Genomic DNA, 9,510 nt, shown 5'->3' with positions numbered 1-9,510 from the left:
TGCGGCAGTGAAGGAGAAACTGAAAAAGGCAGAAGAAGAAAATAATCGGTTGGAAAAATAATTTCAGTAGTTGAAGCAGAGAATAATGGGCGATAGTGACTAAATAAACACATGGATACGTTAAGTGTAGTTTTTTATTTTTATGTCGTGTGTGTGTCATGTATTATGTATATTTTTTAATGAATTTAAATTTATGTTAATTTGTCTTATTTTTTTGTGTTCTAGTTTTAAACTAATAAATAACCCGAAAAATAAAAACACATGCGCTTATTATGTAAAACATCAATAATTTTACTATTAGATATTTAATGTCATATATACAACTCAAATACATATCAATGAGTCACACGACCTGTATGCTTTAAAGCATTGACTGGCCTGAGGAGCATACCATCCAGCTCGGCTACGCTATCGGGATTATCCTCATCACGTCGCCTCTTTATCTGAGGATGCGCTGCAGCATGATCGTTAAAAAGGCTAGCGGGCTTAGTAGAAGCGGTCATTGGGCCATCAGTAACCTACAAAATAATAAGATATTTTAGTATATGAAAAATAAAATACTAATGTACGTGTTAGCAAAACAATTTAATGGTCAAACCATGGTCTCAGCGGGCTCCTGAATAAAATCATCAGTCTCTAGCAAGCGAGTATCACACAATAGCCTCCATAATGGGTGATGACGGAATCTTTAAAAAAATATAAACAATTTAGATATTACCGACTATCTATAAGGTAAAACCAAATTGAAGTAATAGTAATACAAACAAACCAGCGCCTGAGTAGGCACACAATGCTCTGTGGGAACTCCGAGGTGCACTGCAGTAGATGAAGGCTGTGACGTCTCGATCTGATGTGATGTCTCCCTATTTGTGCCTGAAAGATCCTCAGCAGCCCTCGATGAAAAGCCATAACTTCATCGACCACTATGCACCTCTTGTATCAGACGATCCTCAGCAACCCTCGATTGCTCTGGATGACCAGGAAAATACTGATCCCAATCATACTGCGCAATGGTGGTGCCCGCGATCAACACTAGAGCTGACGTGGTCAACTGTGAAGTCCCTGATGATAGCTAAAGGCTGAATGATGGCATATCGTGATGAGCATCGTGTGGCTCAGGGTAATCACTCGGCTGATCATCTCCAATATCCTCCATGGGTGCCTCAATGCCCCCTTGCTGGGGACTCTGTCCTCGCCGACCACCAAGACTAAGTGGGTCACCCTTTCCTCTCTAGTCACGCCTGCCACGTAGACCACGTGATAAGGCCACGTGTGGCCCATGATAGTACTCCTCAGGCGGCATATACAAAGCCTCGTAACCTAACCGCATCCTCTCGGGCAACTCTCTATGTATAAGCAGCAAGATCAGCAACCTGACGACCAAACCCATGCACAATTACCGTTTTGTCGTCTGCATGATGTAGCATCTCCAGTCCCAACTGGTATAAATGGTGTAAGGCAATAGCTTACATAATATATAACATATTAATTAAGGAAGGATGTTAATGTAATGTAACATGATAAGTAAGTATATCAAATAACATACCAGTGCCTCATGCCTCCCGGCATATGGAACGTACTGACCACCATCGTGATGAACAGGATTCCCGATCAGAAGGCGAGTAACATGGCGATATCAAACCACGTACTCATGTTCCTCGTCAACACGGCCATATGGAGGGTATAATGGAATCATGCCATATCTCTGATCCCAATCCTCTATCTAGGCCTCTAGACAGGCCAAGTATGTTTGGTCGACCTTGCTGCAATCATCCCGCTCACAATGTGTGGAATGCCAACTGGGCGGAATAGGTATAAGCTGGCAATCATCCCGGTACGTTGGAGAATGCAGGTGGACACCATATGCATTTTATGTCCATCTCATAATGAAATTAGAAACCACTTGTTCGAAAAATGTGACTTTGCCAAGAGATTGTCGAATAGGATGCTAGTATGGATGCAGAGACGATCATATTGTGCTATTTCACAGAGTCAACATTGGGAGTGGGTAGTGAAAAATGCTTAAGGGAAATCACATAATATTGATGCCTTCAAAATGGTTTATGCTGAGACAATTCACATGATCTGGAATGAGAAGAACCTTCGAATATTTGAGAAGCGCAGTAGAGAGGTAGAAGAATTAGCTAGGACTGTTGCATGTGTTTGTAACATAAAAGCATCTGCTCAAATAAGAAAACTACTGCAACAACTTAAATTTTGAGGAGATAGACAAGTAGACTAGCACATAGGGCTCATGGTTAATTGATATTTGTACAGGTATAAGTAGAAACTTCTATATGAGACAGGGAACTTATAACGACCCGACTAGTCATTTTGGGAATCTTCACTTCGCTCGATATCTTGAGGGCTCGAGTATCTCTGCATGATATATTATGACTTGTGTAAATCGTCGGTATTGATTTTCAAGTTATCCGAAATCAATTTGGAAGAATGAACTTCAAGATTTAAGTTCTAAGTTGGAAGAATTGACCGAGTTTAACTTTTTAGCATTTGACCCCGGAATGGAGTTTTGTCAGTTCCATTAGCTCCGTTGGGCGATTTTGGACTTAGGAGCACCATCTGAATTATAATTTGGAGGTCCGTAGTTGAATTAGTCTTGAAATGGCAAAAGTTGGATTTTTGAGAAGTTTGACCGGGAGTGGACTCTATGCATCTCTTCTCAACCATGTTTAAGTGTTTTTGATTTGGACCCTCTATGTCCCCAACCTCTTACTTTCCTGCTTGTGAATGTTGGGATGATACTGTTCTTTGAATTTGTTCTATGTGTGTTGGCTTGTTCCAAGTTGTTGTTGTTCCTATCCCCTTTTCCTTTCGAAACTGTTTCCCTAGGCAACTCTTTTGTTGTTTTGCAAACTTATTTCAAACATGTTGTTTCAAAATTATTTTCCAACTCAACTCCTTTAAATCTATGTCAATCACTCTCACATATATTCCTAGACCACTAGGTTCTGCCTTTTTTGAGTGAGCCTTGCCTTGGGACCCTTGAGCTCCCTCTGAACTTGGACAGATGAAAGCTGGCCTTTCCACACTGCACTTACTCTATCTTGGCTATGAAATCTGGGTGCGAGCACTGCCCGGGATCCCTTGAGGTCCTTAGGGAACTCTAACGCACCCAGATATGAAAAGAGCTATGGAACAATCTTGGCACTTGAGGTGGTTTATTACATAACTCAGGGAGGAAGTCCTAATCAGGATTCCTATAGTGTAACTTATTATTTTTCATTTCTACTTATGCAATTCATTTCAATATTGGTCTGGAATAACCTGTTGTAAACAAGTATTGGGGTGGATAGTGAAAAAGGATGGGGTAAATATGCATGCTATAGTTGTTAAGGGTTGAAGACATGTTATTAGGGTTATGTTACTAATTGTGCGGTAGAACCATGCTTAGGATTCATACATGCATTAGAAATCATGCTCTTATGACCCATGTTTCTTGCTTCGGTATCTGGTCCGTCACTAATCCATGTTTTATGTCTATCACTTAGAAATTATGCTCCTAGGACAATAACAACATTGGCATAAAAGTTGTTACTCTTGTACTTTCAGAAGTCATATTTCAATAATTCTGCAACTCTTGTGTGCATTTAGAAATCATGCCTTAGGGATCCTGGTTTTTAACAATCCTGCCATTTGCATGTGCATATTAGATATCAAGTTCTAGGATACTGTCTGCATTTTGTTTAAGACGCCTAGTTAATTACTGATTCATGAAAAGGTAATAAATAATAATCTCACATTGTGATGTTTTCTGAATAAAACTGGTAACAATCTCTGCATTTTCAGATTCGTATCAACATTTAGAACAACATGTTTAGGTAAATGATGACTTCCAAACTGTTTCAGCAATTCTGGTAACTGCTGCATATTATTTTACGCCTAGGCAAGCCTTAGGTAATAACTTTAAAAAAAACCAGAACCGTCTTTGTGATTAGTGTTTAACTATCAACGTGTTAAAATCAGTAGGCAAGCCTGATTTGGACTTCTTTTCTGAGTCATGTAATAAATTTGGTTTTGCTGTTATCACTTAGATACCATGCTTATAATCTCAATTCAGATCTTAACTGTGTATGAGTCGTGCTGTTTATGTGTACTATATGTGGAGGTATATATGGGCCTTCTATTTGTTTTTCTATGTTTTCTCCCTAAATGCAGTCCTATGTGTCCTTGTCTGTCGACTAGTATTTTGCCTTTAAACCTAAGGGTCTGCCTAGAACCCCCTTTATAGGATAGGAGTCCTAAATTCCTCCGGGACTGATAGGAAGGGACGGGTAACAACATGCAATAGGGGTCGAGACTAACCCTCGCTTTAATTACCTTCACGGGCACGGGAAAGGATAGATATGGATATGATGACCGGTGCAATAATGCCACATATAGCCCCTCTTTGAGGAGTGTCATACCGGGTATTGCATTGATGTGATCCATATTATAAACGAACCTAGGACCCCCTTTCCTTTATGCTTAGATTATAATTCTTTTTTTCAAAAATCTTGCTTTTCAAACATCTGTGTTCTTAAACTTAAATCCCCTACTATTTGAGTCATGCTTGCTATTTGCTAATTGTACAAATTCACAAAAAACTGTTTGGCCGGGAACCACACTAGTGGATTTTAAGGGGTGCCTAACACCTTCCCCTTAGGATAATTTTAAGCCCTTACCCTATCTCTGGTTACTGAACGTAATTTTAAGCCACCACACTTTTAAACTCAAAAATTTTCTTTGTTTGAAACAGGAACAAAGCAGGGCAAGCAAGTTGGTTCAAAAAAAGAGGAAAAAAAGAAAAAAAGAAGAGAAGAGCCGACAAAGGGAAGTTCCTCAAATCTTTGCCTTTATCTGTCTTGCTAGTGTACATAAAATATTTCCATTCCTCTTCATATTTTTCCTCCTAGGATAAAAAGTCTCAGTCTAATGGATTTTCCTCCCAATAGAAATCTTAGTCTGATGAATTTTTCTCTTAAGATAGAAAATCTTAGTCTGATGAATTTTTCTCCTAAGATAGAAAACCTAGTCTGATGAATTTTCTCCTAGGATCGAAATTTTAGTTTGATGAATTTTTCTCCTGAGATAGAAGATCTAGTTTGATGAATTTTCTCCTAGGATCAAAATCTTAGTCTGGTGAATCTTTCTCCTAAGATAAGAAACCTAGTCTGATGAATTTTCTCCTAGGACCGACATCTTAGTCTGATGAACTTTCTCCTAGGACAAAAATCTTAGTCTAATGAATATTTCTCCTAAGATAAAAAGCCATAGTCTGATGAATTTTCTCCTAAGATAGAAGGCACAGTCTGATGAATTTTCTCTTAGGATCAAAATCTTAGTCCGATGAATATTTCTCCTAAGATAAGAAACCTAATCTGATGAATTTTCTCCTAGGATCGACATCTTAGTCTAATGAATCTTTTTCCTAAGATACCAAAAAAAGAAGTGGAAAAGAGACCTAGTCTGATGAACTTTCTCCTAGGACAAAAATCTTAGTTTGATAAATCTTTTTCCTAAGATAAAAAGCCCTAGTCTGATGAATTTTCTCCTAGGATAGAAATCTTAGTCTGATGAATCTTTCTCCTAAGATAACAAAAAAAAGAGGGACCTAGTCTGATGAATTTTCTCCTAAGATCGAAATCTTAGTCTGATGAATCTTTCTCCTAAGACAGAAGACCTAGTCTGATGAATTTGCTAGTCAACTTTTCTTGGTTTTACTCACAGGAGATGTACATCCCAGTCGAGTGTTTAAGTTTACTCTCATCATTGCATCAATAACATAGGTGATTTACAGTTTTGCTAACAACTCACAAATTTTCCTAGTGCAAACTGGGGCAGAAAATTTTGTTTGTTTTGTTATTTTGATTGCAGGAACCCACCTAGAGAACGAGGGAGTTCTTTTCAGAGTTACTTTAAATTTCAAGTCAATAGCAGGCACCCACATGGAGAACGAGGGAAGTCATTTCAGAATTCAATTCAAGTTAGAAGCAGCAGAAGCCCGCCTCAACAATGCGAGTCAATAGTCCGAGATGACCAACAAAAGTAGTCTCAATCCAGAATAAAAGAAGGAAAAAAGAAAAAAATAATATATCCGAAATATAGAAGCGGAGATAAGATATGGATTGCTCAAGACATGACTAAGTCATGAGCTTCGCATGTCCCGTCGTGATCCAAAAATCTGAAGAAGAATGAACGAGCACCTGCAGCTAGCAAGCATCAAGGTTCAAGTCTAAAGTCTGCATGAAGAACCATTCAAAACTCAAGATCAAGCTTCAGAAGACTTATAGATAGGAATCTTGTAACTCATAGCTGACAACCATAGTTAGTCTTTTTCATTTTTTGATTTTGATGTAATAACAGGATCGCGGACCGGAACCTCGACGGAGTGGCACTTTGATCGGCTCTCCACCTCGGTATACTCCATCACTCTTTCTAATTCTGAACTACACGTGGCCTGATTCCTTTATAGCCACGGATATGTAGGCAGCTCAGATACCAGGGCTCGGTCACATTCTCCTCTTTTTTAGTTTTTGGTTTCTCTAAATAAAGGTCGGGTCAAAAAACCTGTCTCGTCATTCTTTGTCTGAAAACTCTTGGTGTTTCCAGTCAAAGAGGGGCAGCTGTAGACATGTAATTTTTTACCCTCCCCAAGATTTTACATATTTTAATATCTAAATATTTAGTTTAGGCCTTATATCGTTATTTCAACTAGTTTTGACTCTTTTACTTTTATTTTGTCACAAAAAAATAAAAATTACAAAAATATTTTCTTTTATTTAGGTAATTTATATTTTATCTTGTTACTTTTAGTTTATCTACCTTTCATAAAATTCAAAAATACAAAAATAGTTCCACTTTGTTTTCAGGAATAGCAGTAGTTTGGCAGGAATATTATTTTAATTTTTCAATAATTTTAATCTAATTCCATGTTTATCTTTTAGTATGATATTTAAAAAATACCAAAATAGTTTCACAATATAGTATGTTTATTATAATTAATTAGGATTAGTTTTATATTTTTATATTAATATGGAAAAACATTGGGCTTGCTAAGCTTTTCTTATCCAAAATTTGGCCCAATTCAGAATGGCCCACAAGATTTGAGCCCAATACCATCTACACCAAATTAAAACCATTTTAAAAAAAGCCTAAACCTAAGGACACAATTTTTCAGCAGTGGCTGAATCTTCTTCTCACAACAACCAGAACACACCCTAAAAACAAAAACCAGTGCCCCTCTCCAAAAATACAGAACCGGCGACACCACCCCCTCTTCAACCAAAACTCGCCGGAGACAAAGACAACCGCTGGAACCGATTTGCCGCTGCTTCACTCACACCACCCTCACCTATCTCTCTCACTCTGAAAAACACACACACACAATAGCCGGCACCCTCTCCAAAAATTCCTTATCTCTTCACTCCCAAATTTCCATCAGCCGCCACCCAATTCCCCAACACCTAACTGCAAGACAAAGAATGGAATGAGAGGGCTTGTATTTAAAGACTTAAATTAGTGTGTGTGTGTGTTTGCAGAATTGAAATAAAACATAAAAAGAATAGAGAGAGTGGAACGGAAGAGATAATCTGTTTAATTGGAAATTTAATCCTTCTCCATAGCTAACTTTATCTTCTGTCCAGACCACATTCATCACCTATTTCTTTTTTCTTCTTTAATATAAAGATTTTCCCACTTTGAATGAGTAATTGAACGTTCAAAACAAATTGGAGCCGAGGAATTGCAGAAAGCCGATAAAGACGAGTCAATTGACTTGACAGGGAAGTCTTACGAACTGTGAGATTCACCTCTTCACTGTAAAGTTTGATTGAGCTCGTTTTGGTTCGAGCTTTCCGGTGCCGATTCGAGTTTCCGTCCGTGGTCCGTTATATTTTCGAGTTCAAAGCAGTGAAACAATAAATTTCTATAAAGGTCCAATTCTTCAATCCTTTACTCAGTTATATTCTGGCTTAACGTTAATTGTTGGTTTGGTGATTTGATTTTGTGATTTGTTTAGTTATTATCTATGGTTTTGAATATGCCTGCTCGTATGTTTACTTGAACTGATTGCAAGTGAATTGGAAAATTGAATTGGAATCGTATGTTTAGTTATTTGAATTGGAAAATCGGATTGCCAGTTTGTTGGGTTTAAAAGAATTGTTTGGGGAGATGTGATTTAAAATAAAATTGGACCTAAAAATTATGGAACGAGATAAAGCATAAGTTGTTAGTGTTTTAAGTTTCTCATTTTACGTAGATCTCTTTACTGATTTACCGCTAGGAGCATGCTTAGGCTGACCACATTTGGGTAGACAAACTTTTAGGACGTTCGTGTTTTAATTTCTTTTGAGGTGAGAGGTCACCCCCTTCAGTTAAATTTATCCGGGGAATGCCCCGAAGGATTTGTACATATTTTATTTCGGGGAATAGCCCGTAGTATTTTGTAATTTGGAACTTTAATTTTCCTTCAATTTTCTTTCATTTAGGTGGAGATGACCTCAAGCCTCTTTTGTGTTTATTTTTATTTTTTGTGATTTAACCTCAACTTGAATATTTTAAAAGCCGACTAGATCTAGTATGCAACCATACTAGTTACGGGACTTGGGGAGTGCCTAACACCTTCTTTCCGAGTCAAATGAATCCCCTTACCCGAATCTCTGGTGCAGGCTTAGTTTGGAGTCCAAAGTGTTTTAAAAGGAAAATCATTTTTAAAAACGGTGACCTGGCACACCGAAACTAATGTCAGGTGGCGACTCTGAATTATTTCCTTTTGAACACAATTTTGTCACTTTTTAATTAAAAACTCTTTTGAGCTTTACAAATCTTTTTATAATTTTAAGAGGTTTAAGTGAAGTAAAAAAGGGTGTGAAAGCTGCTGGTGACGTCGGGTGTTGATTTGGAAGATATTCGTGCGTCTGGTTATAGCTGCCACTTGTCCTTGGTAGTTAAGATTATTGCTAATCTGTTTATGTAACCTTCAAACAGAATGTGTACTTATTTGCATCAGTTTTGAAATTCCAAATCTTAGAAGCTCGTGATTCATACTACCAGATCTTGGTAAATTTGTAAATGCTTAGTTATCTATTCTCTTTTCTCTTATAACCTCACTTGGGTTGTGTTTTTCTGTTAGTTGGCTTACCTGGAGGGTTGAGTTAGGTGTCATCATGACTTGTGATTTTTAGGTTGTGACAAGGTGGTATCAGAGCACTAGGTTCATAGGTTCTACGAGTATGAGCAAGTGTCTAGTAGAGTCTTGCGGATCGGTATGATGACGTCCATACCTATCTTCGGGAGGCTATAGGGCATTTAGGAAAAAAATTCCCTTTCTTCTTTCCTCATCGTGAGGCCTTGTTTCAGCTTGAATCCTACGACTTTAACTCTTCCTGATCACTCATATGTGATGTTGTGCGCTCAATATTCGCTATGTGCCGACGATCGGTAATGTTGCAGATGGATTACGATGGGCTATGGATGCTTGATTATCATCGCGATGTATTGTCTAACCTCAGA

This window comes from Nicotiana sylvestris, chromosome 8 (genome assembly GCF_000393655.2).
Source record: "Nicotiana sylvestris chromosome 8, ASM39365v2, whole genome shotgun sequence".
Taxonomy (NCBI): Eukaryota; Viridiplantae; Streptophyta; class Magnoliopsida; order Solanales; family Solanaceae; genus Nicotiana; species Nicotiana sylvestris.
This window is presented reverse-complemented; position numbering follows the sequence as displayed.